Source organism: Tursiops truncatus, chromosome 3 (genome assembly GCF_011762595.2).
Source record: "Tursiops truncatus isolate mTurTru1 chromosome 3, mTurTru1.mat.Y, whole genome shotgun sequence".
In the NCBI taxonomy this organism is placed as follows: domain Eukaryota; kingdom Metazoa; phylum Chordata; class Mammalia; order Artiodactyla; family Delphinidae; genus Tursiops; species Tursiops truncatus.
In genome coordinates, this window is record NC_047036.1 from 138,648,796 (window position 1) to 138,671,999 (window position 23,204).

Sequence of the window (23,204 nt, forward strand, 5' to 3'; positions counted from 1 at the left end):
GCTACAGTGTGGGCTGGGTACTGAAAATTGGACTTCAGCGGACAGACATGGGGAGAGGACTGCGGTTGGCTGAGTGGAGATAGCCTGAAGGGGAGGGAGTGTGGGCCAACCCACAACCAGGGGTATATGCAGGACAGAACCTGGGTCCACCATAGAAGCCCTGTTGTTAACACACGGGAAGGGAGGAGCGGTGCCCCACCACAGCAGCCTCATTCTTCACATGCTCACAGAGGGCATGGCTCTGCCTCTATGAGCTCTGGGAGTGTGCAAGCGCCAGGGGTTGCCTGTACATGAAGGCGGGGCTGAAATTTGAGCCAATCTCAGGGGCTGAGCGACTTAGGAGACAGGGCTGAAATCTGAGCACAGCAGCTCTGAGATCCACGGATTTACACTGCTGCCACCTGTGGCTGTGTAAGCTCTGCATCTGAGGGGCATCCAAGCCAATTACTGTTGCTCCCATATCTGGGGAGGGTCTGGCGTCGGTAGCTGCAGGCTTTGTGGGCACAGGCCTGCAGAGGCAGGGCCAGGGTCTGGGCTGATATCATAACTACCACTGCGGGTCCAGGTACATGACTACACATGACTACAGCAGGTCCCAGTGCTTGACTTCAGGGGACCTGCACTGGTGGCTTTCTGAGCACAGCACCTGAGGGACACCTGGGCTGATTGCCAGCATTCCCACAGTTGAGGCAGGTCCAAGGGCAGTGCCAACAACAGTGTACTTTGTGAGCCCACACAATGGGTGACAGGTGACACCACACAGCACACTTCCTGGTGGACACCTCCTGTGTCCTGACAGATGAATGGATAAATGTGGACGGATGTGGTACAATGGAATACTATTTAGTCATAAAAAAGAATGAAATAGTGCCATCTGCAGCAACATGGATGGACCTAGAGATTTTCATACTAAAGTGAAGTAAGTCAGATAGAGAAAGACAAACATCATATGATATCACTTATTTGTGGAATCTAAAAAAATAATACAAATGAACTCATTTACAAAACAGAAACAGACTCGCAGACATAGAAAACAAACTTATGGTTACCAAAGGGGAAAGGGGGTAGGGGGAGGGATAAATTAGGAGTTTTGGATTAATAGATACAAACTACTATATATAAAATAAACAACAAGTTCTGTGTAGCACAGGGAACTACATTCAATATCCTGTAATAAACCATAACAGAAAAGAATATTATTTATATATATATATATATATATCTATCTATATATCTATATCTATATCTGAATCACTTTGCTGTTCACCAGAAACTAACTAACCTACAACACTGTAAGTCAACTATACTTCAATATATTTTTTTAAGAAAAAGAATAACTGAGAAGATATACTTGCCCAAGGGAAAATCATAGTGTGATTATCAAAAGAATGGCAATTATGAGAAGGTAACTGGGTGCTGGAAAGGAGAAAAAACACATATATTTACTACATAGAGTTTACTAGCTTTAAGTACATAGCAAACACTCTTTGGTTGATATAGCATCCTCTCTCATTCAAGACTAAAGATAAAGAATCATTTTGTGTCTGTCTTACACAGGCCCACTTGACTACAAGGCACTCATCAGTATAGTTCAAGTAAAAATTGGTTTTATTTCATTCTCAAGCAATCTCCCTGTAAGAATTACAGCAGGGTCTCCAGAAAACCTGAAGGTTGTCAGGCAACTACATATGTGTATGGGAGTGTTGGGGCAGGGTCTACCGGGTAGAAGATAGGATATGTCTTTTATATAAGATATGTCTTTGTGCATTTGTATGTCTTTTTCATTATAAATCAGCTTGTAACTTACATGATTTATTCCAAGGTTTACATATGGCCTCATCTAGGCCATCCAGAAATAGAGAACTTAACACCAGAATGCACAGGGACTTCTAGCTCTGCTGCCCACAAAAATCTCAGTTCTCTAGTTCAGATCTGATGGGCCAGCAGAGGTCAGAGATCCATTGTGGGTCCCCTAGATGAGTTGTCTGAAGTAGGAATAGTAGTGGAGGCGTTGAAAATGAAGACTACATAGCTCCAAGGAGCTCTCATTCTGGAGCTATAGGTGCTGGGCAGGATCCTTGAAGGTAGTTGTGGAGGCAAAGAGGAAATTATTGACACCTCTAATGCAATTTGATACAAAATTTAACTCTGAATTTTACACCAACTATATGAGAATTACACAAGTGGAAATAAATAAGAAAGTAATACTCTAATAATGAGAATTTCATTCTATTTGTCATGTCAAAACCAAGTTTTCATTTAAGGAAAATGATAATGAGATCATCTATGAATAAAATAAGAATTTCGTTCATCTATCTTAAAGCAAGGTTACTAAAAATGCTTAATATTATGAATTATGTAATAATGGTTTTAATCGGTAGAAGTTGGAGTTTTAAGGGATAATAAAAGTAATGAACTTTTGACTCCCACCAGATTTAACAATCTCTAATATTAAAATATTAATATTTATATATATTTAAAATTCATATTGGAGTTAATACTAAAATAGTAGATAATATCTATTTAAAGAAATATGTGGTTTCGAAAACAGCAATACAGTATGTATTATGTCTCAGCTTCTAAAAATTCACTGACAGTAAAAGAAGGGTTATTTTTATCATTTTAGCTATATTTTCCTTTGCTCTGAGTCTGTTGATATTAAAAAAAAAATGGAAACAAATACATCTTTTCCATTAGATTTGAGTAAATTGAATCAACCACCCAGAAATGTGTGATTCTGGTGTATGTTACTTTTCAATATTCCATTTAAAATTAACCAGCACCAAGAAAAGCCCAATGCTATTTTCAACAGTACCTTCCAGAAGAGGGAAAAACAAAACTGATTTATATAGCAACACTTAGAACATCTAGCAATAGAAAATCTGCCAAATGTTTTCTATTTGTTTTTATGACTGTGTATATAGAAGTTTATATTCCTACATGGGGTGGGTAGCTATCAATAGAATACAATGAAATAATACCTCTTTTAAATCTTAAATCTTTCCTTAACTTTGTCACTTTAGGGTGATTAGTTGTGCTCATAATAAGCCTATTGATGTGAAATCTCTAGTGCATGAAGTAAAAAAGAAAAATTCCTAAGAATCCCCCAGAAAATGCATTTTATCCAGTTCCCTGAGATTTCTGGGATTGTCCTTTTGGAATTTACATCTACCAGGTTCCATATAGACATTCATCTTTCTGGGGAAAACTACTTTTGCAAAGTAGTTAAGGCAGGGAGTGTAAAATCAGACAGAGTAGAGGTTGAACTCCTCCTTCTCCACTTATTGGTTGTGAGATTTGGGACAAATTACTTAACTCCCCTCAGTCTGTTTCCTCATCTATAAAATGGGTACCTACCTTACGAGTTGTTGTATGGATTAACTGAGATAAAGTGTGTAAAGCACTTGAGATGGCACCTACAGGGTCTTCCCTGGCGGTCCAGTGGTTAAGACTCTGCACTTCCTCCGCAGGGGGCATGGGTTCAACCCCTGGCCAGGGAACTAAGATCCCACCTGCCGCATGGCATGGCCAAGATAAATAAATAAAATTTAATTAAAAAAAAAAAAGATGGTACCTACACAAGAAAATATGCAGTCAATTTGGTAGCCATTGTTGAGAAAGAATTCATTATGTAAAAAATAATCATGTAATAAATAGAGTAGGGCCATTCCTACATCTGAGCTTGTATATTATACAGCTTTTATAATATATATGGTGATTATTTTTCCATATCTGTCCTACCCACCCTCACTGGACAGTGAGCCCCTTGAGGGTAGTGATTTTGTCTTATCTTTTCATCCTTAATTCAGATCTTGGCACATATTAGGTCTTAAATAATTACTTGTAAATAGAATTGAACCTAAAAATTCCTACAAGTCCATTATTCCTTCTAGGATGTAGAACTATGCAGCTTTTTACTCTGTTTTATGTAGCTGAAGTGCGTAAGATATCTTGCCCTCTGAAACCTTTAGTCAAATGCCAGGAAAAAAGAGGCATTTGTAAAACAGGCTATGCAGTGTTTTTTAACTGGTAGAGGAGATTTAAAATCTCAAGACAAGTACTGAGTAAATGTCTAACAAAACCTAACTGATATTACATCTTAAGTTCTTAGCAGTTGGTATAGAAAAAAGAATCTGCAACATTTTTTGAGATATTGCATCAGAATTTTTGGTTCTGGGCTCCAAACCTTGGTGCATCAACCTACATTCTTTTTTTTTTAATTAATTAATTTATTTGTTTTATTTTTGGCTGCGTTGGGTCTTCGTTGCTGCACGCGGGCTTCCTCTAGTTGCAGTGAGCAGGGGCTACTCTTCGTTGCGATACGCGGGCTTCTCATTGTGGTGGCTTCTCTTGTTGCAGAGAACAGGCTCTAGGCACGTGGGCTTCAGGAGCTGTGCCTCGAGGGCTCTACAGCACAGGCTCAGTAGTTGTGGTTCGTGGGCTCTAGAGCACAGGCTCAATAGTTGTGGCGCACAGGCTTAGTTGCTCCACAGCATGTGGGATCTTCCCAGACCAAGGATGGAACCCATGTCCCCTGCCTTGGCAGGCGGATTCTTAACCACTGCGCAACCAGGGAAGTCCATCAATTTACATTCTGAAGGTTATCGTCAGGGCCAGAAGGGTGAGGATCAGAACGGTTTAAAATAAAAAATTTCTCAGGGTTACTATATCTAAAAATCCCTGTATTTTAAATTCGGCTTTCACCTTGATAATAGGACTCTGATTATGGTAAGAAACAGCCTTAATTCTGTTTGCCTTGAAAATGTACTTCTACAGTGTGGGAGAATGCACTGAACTACCTTTAAAGTTATGTTCATGGATATTTCATAGATTGCATTGACTTGCGGGTCCTGAAAGGGTTAGCATTTCTCTCCTTCAGGATCCTGACTCAACTCCAGGACCAAAAATCAGCAGATGAAACTGCATCCTAGTTACGAGCTTTGAACACCTCCCACTTGTTTCTAAAGGTGCCTCAGGGACTTACCCGGCCTAGATAAAATTCAGCAAACATTGAAGATGTGTGCTAAATTGCGGAGCAGGGAGAGGTTGACTAAAGTCAGATAATCTAACACCTGCCTGGAGAGTAAGGAAGAAGTGTTTATCCTGATCTAGGGGCAGAAAAGTGGGTGATAAGATGAGGTTGCAAAACTGAGGAAGAGAAAGAACCTCAAGGTGAAGGGCACAGAGAGAGGGGAAGGTCATCGGTGGTCACTTTGTGTAAGGGTTCTAATCAAACATTGCTAATTATTCCAAGTTACAAATCCAGAAAAGCTCCTGCTTTGGACAGAGTGAGTGCACCTGTTTAAAACGTGCTCCAGTATTCTTAAACTGACAATGTTGGGAGTCCCTTGGGTTCAATCCTGGGTCCTCTTTTCTCTCCCTTTTATAGTCCTTCTGTCCTTAGAAAACTTGTCCAGTCACATGACTTCAATTAATTTATAAACCCTGATGACTCCAAATTTTTATCTTCTAAGCTCCACCTGCCTACCTAACATTTCAATGTGAATATCTCAGCCACCTAACTGTATCCCCTCTAATGCAGAACCCTTGATCATCCCGCAAAATCTTCTTCACTTCAATTTTCCTTGACTTAGTAGATGATGCTAGTATCTACTTCCTTCTATTTCCCCTGACAACATCCAAGTTTAAGTAACTGTTCTACCTTGTCTGGACAACTGTATCTGTCACCTGAAATGGTCTTCCTTTTGACAGTCATCTTTGTCCTCCTCCCACCATCCGTTTTCCATACTGCTGCCACAGTGATTTCTTTTTCTTTCAAGGAATGGTGTTTGATAGTGTCACATTCCTGAGTAAAGGCTTTACATGGTTTACCTTTGCTCTTAGAATCTAATCTCAAATTCTTTTTTCTTTCTTTTTTTTGCGGTACGTGGGCCTCTCACTGTTGTGGCCTCTCCCGTTGCGGAGCACAGGCTCTGGACGCGCAGGCTCAGTGGCCATGGCTCAGCGGCCCAGCCACTCTGCGGCATGTGGGACCTTCCCGGACCGGGGCACGAACCTGTGTCCCCTGCATCGGCAGGCGGACTCTCAACCACTGCCCCACCAGGGAAGCCCTAATCTCAAATTCTTAATGCAACCTAAAGGTCCAGCACAACCTGGTCCCTTTCAATTAACACTTTTCCTGTCCTTTCTTAAACTCCAGATATACCAGTGCCTTAAATATGCAAAGACCCACCTGAGTGCAGGACCTTTGAAAACACTCTTTTTCCACCTTAACCTCAAACACCTTTACAGAGTAACTTCTACTCATCTCTTAAGACCTAATTTAAATGCCACTGCCTCTGGGAAGCCCTCTCCATGTCCTGGACCAGGATAAGTATGAGCTTAGTTTCTGTCTCCTTTTCCCGTACTGTAAATATAAGATTCTTTATACAATTTTTGTGTACAGGCATAACTCGTTTTATTGAGCTTTGCAGATATTGCATTTTTTACAAATTGAAGGTTTGTGGCAACTCTGTGTTAAGCAAGTCTATTAGCGCCATTTTTCCAACAGCATTTGCCCACTTCACATCTGTGTCACATTTTGGTAATTCTCCCTCTGTTTCAAACTTTTTTGTTAATATTATATTATACCATATTATATTACATTATTATTATTATATTTGTTATGGTGATCTGTGATCAGTGATCTTTGATGTTACTATTGTAACATCAACATTGTTTTGGATTGACACGAACCTCACCCATATAAGACCATGAACTTAATAGATAAACGTTGTGTGTGTTCTGACAGCTCCACCAACCAGCCGTTACCCCATCTCTCCCTCTCCTCAGGCCTCCCTATTCCCTGACACACAACAATATTGAAATAAGGCTAATTAATAACCCTACAATGGCCTGTAAGTGTTCAAGTGAAAGGAAGATCCATACATCTCTCACTTTAAATCAAAAGCTAGAAATGATTAAGCTTATTGAGGAAGGCATGTCAAAAGCTGAGACAGGCTGAAAGCTGGTCCTCTTGTGCCAAACAGCTAGCTAAGTTGTGAATGCAAAGGAAATGATCTTGAAGGAAATTAAAGGTGCTACTCCAGTGAACACACAGATGATTTTTAAAAAGCGAAACAGATTTGTTGCCAATATGGAGAAAGTTTTAGTGGTCTGGAGAGAAGATCAAACCAACCACAACATTCCCCAAAGCCAAAGTCTAATCCAAAGCAAGGCCCTAACTCTCTTCAATTCTATGAAGTCTGAGAGGAGGTAGGAAGCTGCAGAAGAAAAGTCTGAAGCTAGCAGAGGTTGGTTCATGAGCTTTAAGCAAAGAAAGCATCTCCACAACATAAAAGTACAAGGTGAAACAGCAAGTGCTGATGGTAGAAACCACAGCAAGTTATGCAGAAGATCTAGCTAAGCTCATTAACGAAGGTGGCTACGTTAAACAACAGATTTTCCATGTACATGAAACAGCCTTATAGTAGAAGAAGATGCCATCTGGGACTTTCATAGCTAGAGCGGACAAGTCAATGCCTGGCTTCAAAGGTTGAAAGGGCAGGCTGACTCTCTTGTTCGGGGCTAAGGCAGCTGGTGACTTTAAGTTGAAACCGATGCTCACTTACCATTCCAAAAATCCTAGGGCCCTTAAGAATTATGATAAATCTATCCTGCCTATAAATGGAACAACAAAGCCTGGATGACTGCACACCTGTTTACAACATGGTTTACTGAATATTTTCAGCCACTGTTGAGACCTGTTACTCAGAAAAAAAGATTCCTTTCAAATTATTACTGCTCATTGACAACGTACCTGGTCACCCAAGAGCTCTGATGGAGATGTACAAGATTAATGATTTCATGCCTGCTAACATAACATCCACTCTGCAGCCTGTGGATCAAGGAGTAATTTCAAAGTACAAAATTTCAATGTTAAGAAATGCATTTCATGGGACTTCCCTGGCAGTCCAGTGGTTGAGACTTCGCCTTCCAGTGCAGGGTTCGATCCTGGGTCAGGGAGCTAAGATCCCACATGCCTCACTGCACATGCCAAAAAACCAAAACATAAAACAGAAGCAATACTGTAACAAATTCAGTAAAGACTTTTAAAATGGTCCACATCAAAAAAATCTTAAAAAAAAAAAGAAATGCATTTCATAAGGCTATAGCTGTCATAGATAGTGATTCCTCAGATGGATGTGGGCAAAGTAAATTGAAAACCTTCTAGAAAGGATTCAACATTCTCGATGCCATTAAGAACATTCATGATTGATGGGAAGAGGTCAAAGTATCAACATTAGCAGGAGTTTAGAAGAAGTTGATTTCAACCCCCATGGATGATTTTGAGGGGTTCAAGACAGTGGAGAAAGTAACTACAGGTATAGTGGAAACAGCAAGAGAACTAGAATTAGAAGTGGAGCCTGAAGATGTGACTGAATTGCTGCAATCTCATGATAAAACTTAAACAGATGAAGAGTTGCTTCTTACAGATGAACAAAGACAGTGGTTTCTTTAGATGGAATCTACTCCTGGTGAAGATACTCTGAAGATTGTTGAAATGACAACAGAGGATTTAGAACATTACATAAACTTAGCTGATAAAACTGTGGCAGCAGGGCTTCCCTGGTGGCATAGTGGTTGAGAGTCCGCCTGCCGATGCAGGGGACACGGGTTTGTGCCCCGGTCCGGGAAGATCCCACGTGCCGCGGAGCGGCTGGGCCCGTGAGCCATGGCTGCTGAGCCTGCGCGTCCGGAGCCTGTGCTCCGCAATGGGAGAGGCCACAACAGTGAGAGGCCCGCGTATCGCAAAAACAACAACAACAACAACAACAAAAAAAAAAACAGTGGCAGGGTTTGAGAGGGCTGACTCCAATTTTGAAAGAAGTTCTACTTCATGAAAGGAAGTGTCAATCGATGTGGCAAACTTCATTGTTGTCTTATTTTAAGAAACTGCCACAGCCACCCCAGCCTTAGCAACTACCACCCAGATCAGTCAGCAGCTATCAACATCTAGGCACAGATGATGGTTAGCATTTTAAAGCAATAAAGTATTTTTTTAATTAAGGTATGTACATTGTTTTATTAGACAATGGTATTGCACACTTAATAGACTACAGTATAGTGTAAACATAGCTTTTATTTGCATTGGAAAACCAAAAAATTTGTGTGACTTGTTTTACTGCAAAACTCGCTTTACTGCAGTGGTCTGCATCTGATCCTACAGTATCTCCAAGGTGTGCCTCTGCTGTGAGCTTCCTAATTAGTCTGTGAGCGTCAACAGAAGCAGAGGCAATGTCTGTAGTGTCACCTACTGAATGTTCAGCAGCTAGCAAACTACTTGGAATGTACTTTGTAGAGAAACAGTAAATACAGCATTTTTAGAAAACTCACTAATGAAGAAAGCAAGTATATTAAAAGATCAACTAATAATGGCAGCCCTATCAGTTAAGGTTCTCCAGAGAAACAGAACTGATAGGATAGAGACAAAGGGAGATTTATTTTGAGGAATTGGCTCACGAGATGATAGAGGCTGGCAAGTTCCAAGATCTGTAGGATGAACTGGCAAGCTGGAGACCCAGGAGAGCTGATAGTTTAGTTCCAGTCCAAGTCTGAAGGTCCAAGAACCAGGGGAGCCAATGCCCAAGTTCAAAATTCTTCCTTCCAGGCAGGAAGAATTCTCTATTGCACAGGGAAAAGTCAGCCTTTTTGTTCTATTTAGGCCTTCAACTGATTAGATGAGGCCCACTCACATTATGGAGTGCAATCTTCTTTACTCAGTCTACTGATTTAAATGTTAATCTCACCCCAAAACATCCTCACAGCAACATCCAGTATAATGTTTGACCAAATATCTGGGCACCCTATAGACCAGTCATTAATTTTGGTACATAAAATTATTGTATCAGCCAAATAATCCCATGGGTTTCTCTTTTTATTGGCCATTAAATGTCCTTATGTCTCCAAAATATTAATGTCAAAGCCAAAATCCTAACATGCAAAGGGTTCTAGGAAAGTCAGTTTGTCTGACATGTTGCTGCACAACTTTGTTTATGATTTTCTTTTCCTAACTGCTGAGGTGCATTTTACTTCAAAAACATAAAAGCCAGAAAATGATAGTAGAACTAATCATGTTAGATGGTCCATGGGCTCTCCCTACATCCCCATCACCACCACAGATACATTCCCAACAACTAACACAAGTGTGTGTGTTTTTTCCTGAAGCTCCAGAGACAACTAAAGTAAGCCACTGTAAAGAACAAGAAATTTAGACATGGATGCTCAATACAATTTTTTGCAGAGTCTAAGGGAAAGAATTTTAAATAAAAAGTTAGCTATTGAATATTTACAGGGATCCTCTTAAAGGATGATCCACAGTCTCTATCTTTGTTTCTCTGTAAGTCCTTCCTCATCTTTCCATCCTCAAAGATGCAAATCTGTGCCCTTATTCTGAAGAAATGCTCAGTCTTGTCATAGGGTCCATTGCCTTCCCCTATCCATGGCTCACAGTAACACAATTACACATTCTAGTACATTTTCTGAAGAGTATTCCTTCTATAAAAAGGGGGTAAAGAGCTCCAGCAAAACACTGCACAGTGGAAGAGTTTTGACACTCCAAATCTAGTTGATCTCAGTGGCTTTTAGTACATTGGGTTCTTTCATTAGTCAGCTCTCCAAATGTTATGGGCTGAATGTGTTGTGGTTGCCAAGGGGGAGGGCAGGGGAGAGAGGGATGGACTGGGAGTTTGGAGTTGGTAGACGCAAACTATTACATTTAGAATGGATAAATGACAAGGTCTTACTGTATAGCACAGGGAACTATATCGAATCTCCTACGATAAGCCATAATGGAAAAGAATATTTTAAAAGAATGTACATATGTGTATAACTGAGTCACTTTGTTGTACAGCAGAAATTAGCACAACATTGTAAATCAACTATATTTCAATTTTTAAAAAATCACATGTTGAAATCCTATCCCCCAATGTGATGGTACTAGGTTTGGCCTTTGGGAGGGAATTAAGTAATGAGGGTGGAGTCTTCACGAATGGGATTAGTGCCCGTATAAAAAGACTCAAGGGAGCTTGCTTTCTCTCTACTCTCTGCCATTGTGAGGATGCCATGTACTATGGTGGCATGCTGATCTTAGACGTCCAGCCTCCAGAACTGTGAGGAATATATTTCTGATAAGCCACCCAAGCTATGGTATTTGTTATCTCAGTCCAAATCGACTAAGACACCAAACATACAATATTTACTGTGTCCCTACTACATGCCAGGCCCTATTCATTTTGAAGGGTCCACCACCAATATAAGGTAAAGATATGCCCCTTCACACTTTCAACTATCAGAACACTGTATATCTACACACATACATGCAAATACACTTCATGGAAAAACAATACTTTCCCAAATGTAAATTTCTCTGCAAAAGTTTGTTTTTTTTTTTTTTTTTTTTTGCGGTACTCAGGCCTCTCACTGTTGTGCAGCACAGGCTCTGGACGCAGCACAGGCTCCGGACGCGCAGGCCCAGCGGCCATGGCTCCCATTGCGCAGCACAGGCTCCGGACGCGCAGGCCCAGCGGCCATGGCTCACGGGCCCAGCCGCTCCGCAGCATGTGGGATCTTCCCAGACCGGGGCACGAACCTGTGTCCCCTGCATCGGGAGGTGGACTCTCAACCACTGAGCCACCAGGGAAGCCCCGCAGATAGCCTTTTACATTTCAATACAGGGCAAGTGGTCTGAGTTCCCCTATATGCACTGTCTTGTTCATACCAACTCAGGCTATACTTCTGCCTAAGAAACTAGCAGAGAACAGCATGTATATGCCACATAAACATCTGCCTCACATAACCACTCCTAGGTACAAATGACTTGAAAAAAAAATTTGAAGTTATCATTTTTTTGTTTCACATTTTACCATTGTCCAAACTCCCCCTGCACCCACTTCCACACAACTGGTTTCAGTAGGCAGAAGGGGAACAGAAGTGGGTAAAAAGGATGGGCATTCCTTCCAGTTATACAAATATATACCATGTATATATATGTATATAAATACGCACATATACATATACATGTATTTACATAGTCAAACTTGATGTGTCTTAAAATAAAATGTAACATGTTGTCAGAGGAAAGCTCTTTCCCAAATGAAACTTTGCAAAATGGATTTTTAAAGTAGGATCATACTGCAGTCACTGATTCTTGAAAGGTGACTTTCACCCACAACTACATTAGTCAGCAATTCAATTTTCTCAGTACCTTAAAGAGGTGATAATAGCTGCAAATCGTCCTGACATATGCTACCAGCTATTTCTTTAAAACAACAGTTATACAACTTGCTTTCTCTCAATTTGAATTTTTTTTTAAAAAATGTTCTTCTTTAACAGTAGTTTTACATTTTCAAACTCAAGTTTGGAATTGAAAGTTGGGAACTTATATGTGCAGGAAGATCCAACAGCCAGTCTCAACTAAGCATATTAAAGCCACTTTTACGGATACATAATTGCACCTTTTCTCAATCTCATTATTGAGACTGGTAGGTGGGGTGGGTAATATTAACCACAGTTCATAGTAGGCGAAATGTAAGCTTAAAGAAATTAGAGTGTGAATATTCTCAACTCTGTCTTGAGTTCCCATTCTTCCAATACCCCAAAGAACTCTCGTACTATATAATCATAGATTCAACACAACTTTATGTGATAGCCTCATAAAATTCTAACTTTAATTCCTCCTGTTTATCTGAGTGCCAAGCCTGTGATTCCAAATGTCTCTTGTCCATTTCTTGTTGTATATTTGACCATAATTCAAACTGAACTGAACATCTCCTATGACCTTTTTCTCCTTCACTAATTCCTACTGCTAGCACCTCCATAACCAGCTCTGACTTAAAAACCTTCAGATTTTTAGGGATTCTCCCATCCCTTTCCACAAATAAAATTAGTGTGATGTCATCCAAGTCCTCCCCTCAGAAATCTTCAGTAGCTCCCCATTTTCTACCACAATTAGCTAAAACTTCTCCCAGGTCCTTGGCATCCTTGAATAACAGGTGGAAATCATCTTCTCTACCAACTTCATTTTCAGTTGCTACCCATCCCTTGTCCTGGTTCTAATCAAATTTGCATACTTGACTGCCTTGTAAAGATACTAGAATCATTCTTGAATGTCTACCTTTTACGTTTTTCTTTTTACCCGAAATACTTTCCACCAATGACTCAGTCATCACTATGCTTTCCTTGTATGGCTGCTAAAATTAATGTCTACACCAAAAATTCAGCTATTCAACATTTTGGTATGATTTATTACTTGCTTTCTGAAATTTTTCTCATCTTTGAAATTCTTAAAGAAAATACGAAAATAGATAAGTTTAATTTTATATACCTTCCCAAGTACCCTAGCCCAGAGATTAGACACACTCAAGCAATGTGGGTGGCAAGGGTAGTTCTGAACTAGAAATCTGCAAGCTTAGCCTACTAGCTTGCAGTGTGATTCTGGATAACTCATTTAACCTCCTGGATTGCAAGATCTCTATCTACAAATATAGAAATAGTAAAATAGGGGGGAAAATCCCTCAAAACTCATTTCCTGCCCATCTTCATGATTCACCCACTGAATTATTCCCATCAGCATATAAATAGTGATATCACCATCACCCAGACCCCTCACTGCCTTCCACCAACCACTCCATTTTTCTGATGCCCTTTATGGCAAGCCTGCTCAAAAATGTTATTCCATTCTTTTTTTTTTTCACTTTCATTTTTTCCTCAGCCCATTCTAATCAGATACTTTGCTTTTTGCACACTAGTAAACGATGTGTGTTAAGGTAACAAATTATCTCCATTCTGCCAATCCAGTGATCAATTCTTAGTTCTCATTTGACTGAATCTATTAGCAGCATTTAAAATTACAGATCACTCTATCCTTTTTTGTTTGTTTGGGGTTTTTTTCTTCCAGTTTTATTGAGCTATAACTGACATACAGCACTGTATAAGTTTCAGGTGTACAGCATAATGATTTGACTTACATACGTCATGAAATGGGTACCGCAATAAGCTTAGTGAACATCCATCATCTCCTATAGATACAAAACAAAAGAAGTAAAAAAAAATTTCCTTGTGATGAGAACTCAGTATTTACTCTCAACAATTTTCATATATAACACACAGCAATGTGAATTTTATTTATCATGTTGTACATTACATCCCTAGTACTTATTTACCTTATAACTGAAAGTTTGTATCTTTTGACCACTTTTATACAATTCCCCCTCCCCGGACCCTCGCCTCTTGTAACCACAAATCTGATCTCTTTTTCTATTATGCATTTTGTTTGTGTACTTGTTTTTAAAGTATAAATGACCTGCAACATTATGTTAGTTCCTGTTACACAACATAGTGACTCGATATTTTTGTACATTTCAAAATGATCATCATGATAAGTCTAGTTACCATGTCACCATGCAAAGGTATCACATAATTATTGACTATATTCCCCACACTGTACATTTCACACCAGTGACTCATTTATTTTGCAGCTCTAAGTTTGTACCTCAATCTCCCTCACCTATATCTCTCTTGAGAGAGAAAAGTCCCTCTTGAAATACATGCTTAGCCTGCCTTCTAGAATGCCACACTACTCTGAGTCTTTCTCTTACCTCACCTTCTCCTACCTCTTACCTACCAAGGCTCTATCCTCAGCCCATTTCTCTTTTCAACATACATTAATTCACTAGACACACATTTAACTTTAATATCATCTACACATATATGCTCAAACCTATATCCATTTGTAACCTTTCATTTACACCTTTCATATACACTGCTTATTAAACATCACCACTTGGATGTCTAATAGGCATCTCACTTTTAACATGTCCAAGATAAAACCCTTTAACAGGGCTTCGCTGGTGGTACAGTGGTTGAGAGTCCGCCTGCCGATGCAGGGGACACGGGTTCGTGCCCCGGTCCAGGAAGATCCCACATGCCGCGAAGCGGCTAGGCCCGTGAGCCATGGCTGCTGAGCCTGCGCGTCCGGAGCCTGTGCTCCGCAACGGGAGAGGCCACAACAGTGAGAGGCCCACGTACCGCAAAAAAAAAAAAACAAAAAAAAAAAACCCTTTAACAAAACTTGCTCTCTTTAAAATCTCCAAATTTTCTCTTCCCTTACACTTCCCCATCTCTGTAAGTGGCAATACCTCTCCTTCCATCAACAAGGTCAAACGCATTGGAGACTTACTTGACTTCTCTCTTTTCCCCAACCTACACATATTACCTATTAGCAAATCCTATCCATTAAACTTCTGACACTTACCCTGATTTCATTCTCTTCTCACCACCTCCATCATCACAACCCTAGTAGAAGCAAGGATGCTACTGGCCTAAAATTGTCATTGTACAAAATTTTTAAAGGTACCCACTTGGGGCAGGAATATCATTGGATGAGAAAATGGGGCATCTGTGAGATTTAGAAAAAATATGCCCCTCCTGTGATCACATGGCTTGGCAACAGATGAACTTTGCGATGATTGGAAAAGGCTCTCCTTCCTCTAGGTGAAAACAACCCTTGCCAGGGCGCAAAGCTTGGAGAGCAGAGCTCTAGCTGTATTTCAGCCCATACTTGATCCTCATCCTGCAAAACTGCTTAGCAGCCCGGAGTCCAAGCCACCACCACCTCTCACCTAGAAAACTGCAATCACTTCCTGTTCACCTCCTCGCTTCAGCAGGTGTCCCACCACATCCAGTTCTCCATAAAACTTCCAAAGGGGCATTTCTGAATTATAAAGCTAACAAGAACTCTCTCCTTGACCAAACTTGAGTCAGCTCCTCCCTCCCCTCTTCTCCACTAGGCCCCAAACTTAGGCTCTGTCCTTGGCCTGCTAAGTCCAGTTTTAGCAAGAAACCTCACCCCCCACCTTTGGTTCTGATGACCCTTGATATCTTACCGCTCTGGCCAGCCTTCAGCAAGAATCCTGTCAAAGCAGTTTGGCCAGAACACCCTTTACCTCTGATGTTTCCTCTTAGGAATTTTCTACCTACTGACCCCCGTGCCCAGCTCCTTGGCTACACAGCCATACTTGTCCATATTGTATCGAGAGTGGAGCCCCATCTCTCTCCCCCACTGCAAAATCCCCCTTGCAGAAGTCTCCTCTTGAATAAAGCCTTTCTTATCATCTTTAACCATTGTCAGGAAGAATTTTTCTTGAACAAAGTAGATCTCAGCACACGCTGACTCAAAGGTCGCCAATGACTTCCCAATCACACTCAGAATAAAATGTAAACTGCTTACCATGGCCAACAAGGCCTTGCATGATATCACTCTTCCTCTTTCTCTGTTTCATCTCTCTACATTTTCTGCCATGTTCACTCCTGTCTAGTCACACGGCTTTCTTGCTGTCTCTCCAGCCCACCAAGCTTATTCTGCCCTAGGTTTTTATAGCTGTTGCTTCTTCTACCTATAATCACCTCCTCTAAGACCTTAGCAAATATTGCTATATCAATTTACCTCAGTCCTCTTTAAAAAGTTCCTTCCTGTCTTTTATCTAAAATAGCACACACAAACTTTCATTCTCTATCCCCTAGCCCACTTACTTGTTTTCATAGAATTTATTACAATATGTTTTTTATACTCATTCATTTTTTTATTATTTGTTTTTCCTTCTAAGTTGTATAGTTGCTAAAGGAGAAAGTATCTATCCTATCACTATATCCTCCGATGTCTAGAACACAGACTGGCACTAGTGGATACTCAATACTTGTTGAATGAATGAATGATAATTACCGTGCTTATAAACCACCTTTAAAACTGTTTATTGACATTGTTTTACTTAAAGTGAATGTCTTTGTTACTTAAATGGCTATATTTTAAATGAAATTTTTTTTCATTTAAATTAGAAAATGAAAATAACTAATTAGCAGTAGCATTTGACACATAGAAGGTAATCAGAAAATTGATATATTGAAAACAAAATAGTATTTATGGCATTTCAGTTAGCTATTATTCTAGTCAAAGACTCTGAATGTGGACCTTCCTCTATTAAAAAAGATTACAAGGTATTGGAGAAGTGATAAGAACTCACCAGCACCATACTGAGAGTTTCTCCTCCTGAGTAAATCAAAACAATCAAGAGAAAACTAAAAAAGAGAAAACCTTTTTTACTTATGAGATTCAAAGTAATTAAATGCCATGCCATTATACTACTTAAAATCATCACACATGTCATCAGTAGGCAACTTTTCACTAACTAGGATGCCCTGCACTAGGTGGTTAAGCCCTTCACACCTCTCACTCTGTGAGGAATAAAAGCAGCTTGCCCAGGGTCACACAACTGTTCAGGGTGTACTAATACTTGGAACCAGATTTTCTGATCCAATCTCATGGCTCTGTCCATTAAATTAATCATCTCCCCCATTTGACATCAAAACTATAGTTACCATCTTTCTATACACCTGTAACCTAGCTTTGGCCTTCCCTAAAGTGATCAAGTATTCCCAAGTCTCTGGCCATGAATTGCACTCAAAGCTTACCCACGGGTTAAATCAAGGTCTAGGAGAACAACAAATTTTACAATCCTTAATGCAAAGTCAATTACACCGCTCTTTTTTTAACAGCTTACATCATCTGCATATGTGAAATGAAGTTGATGTGCAGTCAAAATGACAGAAACAGATGCTTCTGCCATCACTTAATATGAAACATAATTTTCCATGCTGTTGAACAGAAGGTTCTCAGCTGCAGAGGCTATAGGTACAAAGGGTCTTACATTTTAGAATCCATGGAGTATAAAATGTCTCCAAACTTTTCCCCAAACACGTTTTGTTTTGTTCATTGAATGCTATACATTCCTCTATTGGTTTAGGTTATAAACCCCACTGCTTAATGGTCGTCCACTGGTTGACAGTCTCACTCCTGCTTCTAAGATATAAATATCCAGATTGAAAACCTGAGCTTCTGACCACCCTAAGCTTGACAAACACTCATTCATTACAAATGGTTGTCATAGCAATAAGCAGAGTATTACAAAACCAAGATAGAATAATACATTCTCATAACATTTAAATAACTTAAAATATCCAATCAACGATCTTTAAGGTAAAATTCTACATCTGCTATAGTATAATGGTGATTTAAATGCCCATATTCAGCAGGTTTTCCAGCCTTAATTTATTCATTACTCAACAGTCATTTGTTGTTAGGAAGCAACATAATATGGTGAATAGGATAAGAAATTTGGTAATACATACTGCTGGGTTCGTATCCTGCTTCTCCCACTTACTAGTTCTATGGCCTCGGATTAGACACCTGGCTCTCCTGAGACTCTGTTTCCTCTTCTACTTTATAAATGATTATGCCTTTCAAGACTGTTGTAGAATTAAATTAAGTAACATGTGAGTCCAGTGTTTGACAGCTACTAGGCAACTAACAATCAACCCCTCTTCCGTCCCTCGAGGCAGCCTCTCCTACTATGTGCTGTTATATGTATAAACACAAAGATGAGGGGTAGAGTTGTTGACTCAAGAGTTCACAGTATAAAAAAATTCAAATTCTTTTCTACGTTAGTGCCACACATAGGATTTCTCAGTCTAGGAAGCTGGACACAATTCTACTCTCCTCTGATATCTTGTTCCCTTGTCATATTCAGATCTTAATCTAAATGTCATCTCTGAAGAAGAGTCTATCCTGACGAGCCCCTAACACATACAATGAGTCTTAATTCCAACATCCCATTTCTTTCTTTCATGGTTTCTATTACTATTTATATAATCATTATATGTGTGTATGTGTGTGTATTTTCCTCCACTGCTCGATGTAAGAGGGCTGGGAACACATTTTTCTTATTACTAATACCCCCAGTTCCTTGTCTAATGCCTGGCACTTAGTAAGCACTCAAAAATATTTGTCCAATAAGTGAATAAAGTGTTGAGCAATAAAAACACATCTCTTTCACTTATGAAAATATTCTAAAGTAAAAACAAATATTAAACAACAAATTAAAAAATAATTGTCCAGTTATAATTGAGATAAGAATATAAAATAGGAAAAAGATGCTAAGGATATTCATTTTTGAATGAAGACATATCTATAATATAATTTGATGAGCACTATAATCAAGGAACGTTCAAAGTGCTTCACAAACAAAGATGATGGAAAGATTTGTTCTAACTAAACAGAGAGGGTAAACCTGAGACTTTATGGAGTAGCTGACATTCTGACCTAAGCCTTGAAGAATAAATATAATATGGTGAAAAATGGAAAGGGTAAGAGAGTATTCCATGATAGAGGTCTCACAGTAAACAAACTAACTCACAACTTCCAACAATATTTGTCAAAAGGTAGAAAGGAATGTTAAACGAGGTAAAAAGAGGAGCATAGATCAAAAGTAACTTAATAGGGACACCTTCAGGTTCAGCTGTGACATGTAAAGAGTTTGGCAGTCATCATTCCCATCCTTCCAAAAATAAAAAAATGGACATATGGACAAACTGAAAATAAATGACTTTTCTTGGACTATTCAAAGAACTGACTTTGCAGAGTAAACCACCAGCCTGAAATCTCAAGAGGTAAACTAATCTGGAGAGACAAAGCCAACGATTGGCTCTGTGCTATAAATTTAAATCATGTATGATTTCCTAGGGCTGCTGTAACAAATTACCACAAACTTGGTAGTTTAAAACAACAGAAATTTATTCTCTTACAGTTCTGGAGGCTAAATGTCTAAAATCAAGGTGTGGATAGGGCTATCCTCGCTTTGAAAGCTCCAGGGAAGAATCTTTTCCTGCTCCATCCTTCTTTCTGGTGGTTGACAGCAAATCCTGACATTCCTTTGCTTGCAGCTGCATCATTACAATTTCTCCCTCTGTCTTAACATGGCTGCTTTTTCTCTGCATGTCTCTGTGTCTTCCCTCTATGTGTTGCCTCTCTATGTAATATAGATAAGCTGAGATTTTTTTCCAAATCATCAAGTTCTGGTTCCTTTTACTTAGCAATTCCTGCCTCAATTTATCTCTATTCTCTCACATTTTACTATAATCAGAAATCTCCCTCTCCTTTCTCTTATAAGGACACCAGTTATCGGATTTAAGGCCCATCCTAATCGAGTACAACCTCAGCTGAACTTGATTACATCTGCAAAGACCCTATTTCCAAATGAGATCACTTTCACAGGTACTGGGGTTAGGACTTAAACCTATCTTTTTGGAGGGAAACAATTCAACCCACCACAGATTACCCTCTGGCCCCCAAAATTCATATCTTCCCCATGTGGAAAATACATTTAACCCATCCCAACATCCCTGGAAGTCTTAATCCATTTCAGCCTTACATCTAAGTCCAAAATCTCATCTAAATATCATCAACTCAAAAAGTCTCAAATTTCATCTAAATCATCTAAATTAGGTAGGGTTGAGACTCTGCGTATAATCCCTCCTGGGGCAAAATTCCTCTCCATCTGTGGCCATGTGAAATTAAAAATAAGTTATTTGCTTCCAAAATACAATAGTGGGACAGGCATAAGGTAGGCATTCCTATTCCAAAATAGAGAAGTTAGAAAGAATAAAAGGTCATTGGTCCCAAGTCTAAAACCCAGCAGGGCAAATTCCATCAAGTTCCAAGGCCTGAAAACAATCTTCTGTGGCTCTATGCTTTGTTCCCTCTGCTCACTGCCCATTGCAAGGCCCCCTCCTCTGCTGCCGTTGCACTGGTATCCCTTCCCTCTCAGCTGATAGCTCTGTCATTTGAGTCATTCCTTCCTTTTCCTGAAGGACACCACATGTTTGCAAATGAATAGCTTGATTGGCTCATTCCCTGCCTGTAGAATCCCAGAAGCCTGATAGTCTTCCTTCATTTTATCCCATCTTTGTCCCTTCAATCCAAACTGGCAGTGGTTTAGGTGGCATAACATTCTCAAAACCTTTGTGGGTCTTCTGAGTATTTCAAGAAGATCCACATCATAGACATGAGAATCCTCCACAGGTCCTGCCTAGATAACTAAACCTCTATTCCTGGCTTCTGCTGAGATGGTTGCAATCAACCATTATATGATCCATGAATCAAATGCCTAATCTCACCAGCAGAAGGTTGCCCAGCTACACCCCTGGCACTCTCTCTAGAACATGTTTTAGCATCTCTTGCAATATAAATAGGCAGAGATTTCTCTAAATCATCAAGTTCTGGTTTCTTTTCATTTAACAATTCCCTCCTCAACTTAACATTTTCCTCGCACATATTACTATAATCAGCAAGGTGAACAGGCCATGCCTTCAATACTTTGCGTAGAAATCTCCTCAGCTAAAATATCCTAGTTCATTGCTTACAAATTCTATTTTCCACCCAATAGTAGAACACAATTCAGCCAAGTTTCCTGCTACTTTATAACAAAGATTACTTTTCCTCCAGCTTCGATAACATTTTCCTTATTTCCATATGAGAACTCAGTAGAAACACCTTTAACATCCATATTTCCATTAATAGTTTCTTCAAGGCAAGCTAGGATTTTCTACCAGGTGCTTCAAAATTCTTCCACCCTCTCACATTACCCAATCCAAAGCCGCCTCCGTATTTTTAGATATTTGTTACAGAAGCATCCCACTTGCTAGTACTAGATTCCTAGGGAGGCTATAAAAAAAATTATCACAAACTGGTGGCATAAAACAAAAGAAACTTATTCTATCACATTTCTGGAGGCTAGAAATCTAAGATGCCAATTCGAGGTATCAGCTGCGCCATATTTCCTCAGAAAATTCTGAGTAAGATTTTTTCTCCTTCTCTTGCAACCTTCTAGTGGTTGCTGACAATGCTTGGCTTTTCTTTCTTTCTTTCTTCCTTCCTTTTTTTTTTTTTTTTTTTTTTTTGGCTTGCAGCGACATCACTAAATTCGTTTCAGTTTGCCAGCTGTCTTCCTTCTGGGTATAGCTGTGTGTCACATCCTCCCCTCCTTTCTTCTAAAAAGACAGCAGCCGAAAATATTTGAAGAGATTATAGTTGAAAACTTCCCTAATATGGGAAAAGAAATAATCAAGACCAGGAAACAAACAGAGAATCATACAGGATAAATCCAAGGAGAAACACACCAAGACACATATTAATCAAACTATCAAAAATTAAATACAAAGAAAAAATATTAAAAGCAGTAAGGGAAAAACAACATACACGGGAATCCCCATAAGGTTAACAGCTGATCGTTCAGCAGAAACTCTGCAAGCCAGAAGGGACTGGCAGGACATATTTAAAGTGATGAAAGGGAAAAACCTACAACCAAGATTACTCTACCCAGCAAGGATCTCATTCGGGTTCGACAGAGAAATTAAAACCTTTACAGACAAGCAAAAGCTAAGAGAATTCAGCACCACCAAACCAGCTTTACAACAAATGCTAAAGGAACTTCTCTAGGCAAGAAACACAACAGAAGGAAAACACATACAATAACAAACACAAAAGTATTAAGAAAATGGTAAGAGGAACATGCATATCAATAATTACCTTAAATGTAAATGGATTAAATGCTCCAACCAAAAGACATAGACTGGCTGAATGGATAAAAAAAACAAGACCCATACATATGCTGTCTACAAGAGACTGACTTCAGACCTAGGGACACATACAGACTGAAAGTGAAGGGATGGAAAAAGATACTCCATGCAAATGTAAATGAAAAGAAAGCTGGAATAGTAATTCTCACATCAGAAACAACAGGCTTTAAAATAAAGACTATTACAACAGACAAAGAAAGACACTACATAATGATTAAGGGATCAAACCAAGAAAAGGATATAACAATTGTAAATATTTATGCACCCAACATAGGAGAACCTCAATACATAAGGCAAATGCTAACAGCCATAAAAGGAAAAATCGACAGTAACACAATCATACTAGGGGACTTGAACAGCCCACTTTCACCAACAGAGAGATCATCCAAAATGAAACTAAATAAGGAAACACAAGTTTTAAATGATACATTAAAAAAGATGGAATTAATTGATATTTATAGGACATTCAATCCAAAAACAACAGAATACACATTTTTCTCAAGTGCTCAAAGAACATTCTCCAGGTTAGATCATATCTTGGGTCACAAATCAAGCTGTGGTAAATTTAAGAAAATGGAAATCATATCAAGTATCTTTTCTGACCACAATGCTATCATACTGGATATCAATTACAGGGAAAAATCTGTAAAAAATACAAACGCATGAAGGCTAAACAATACACTACTTAATAACCAAGAGATCACTGAAGAAATCAAAGAAGAAATCAAAAATACCTA

General features: G+C 39.3%; 1 long non-coding RNA gene across 2 annotated transcripts in view; it reads right to left on the reverse strand.

Annotated features, from left to right (window-relative positions):
- The window catches only part of LOC109551941 (uncharacterized), a 302,359-nt gene that overhangs the window by 36,772 nt on the left and 242,383 nt on the right, over positions 1–23,204 (reverse strand). The window contains exon 4 of one of the 2 annotated variants that reach the window (XR_004525941.2): positions 13,968–14,018. The exons of the other annotated variant lie outside the window; for it this stretch is intronic. This is a non-coding gene — a long non-coding RNA (uncharacterized lncRNA). The remainder of the gene's footprint in view (positions 1–13,967; positions 14,019–23,204) is intronic. 2 annotated transcript variants of the gene reach the window in all.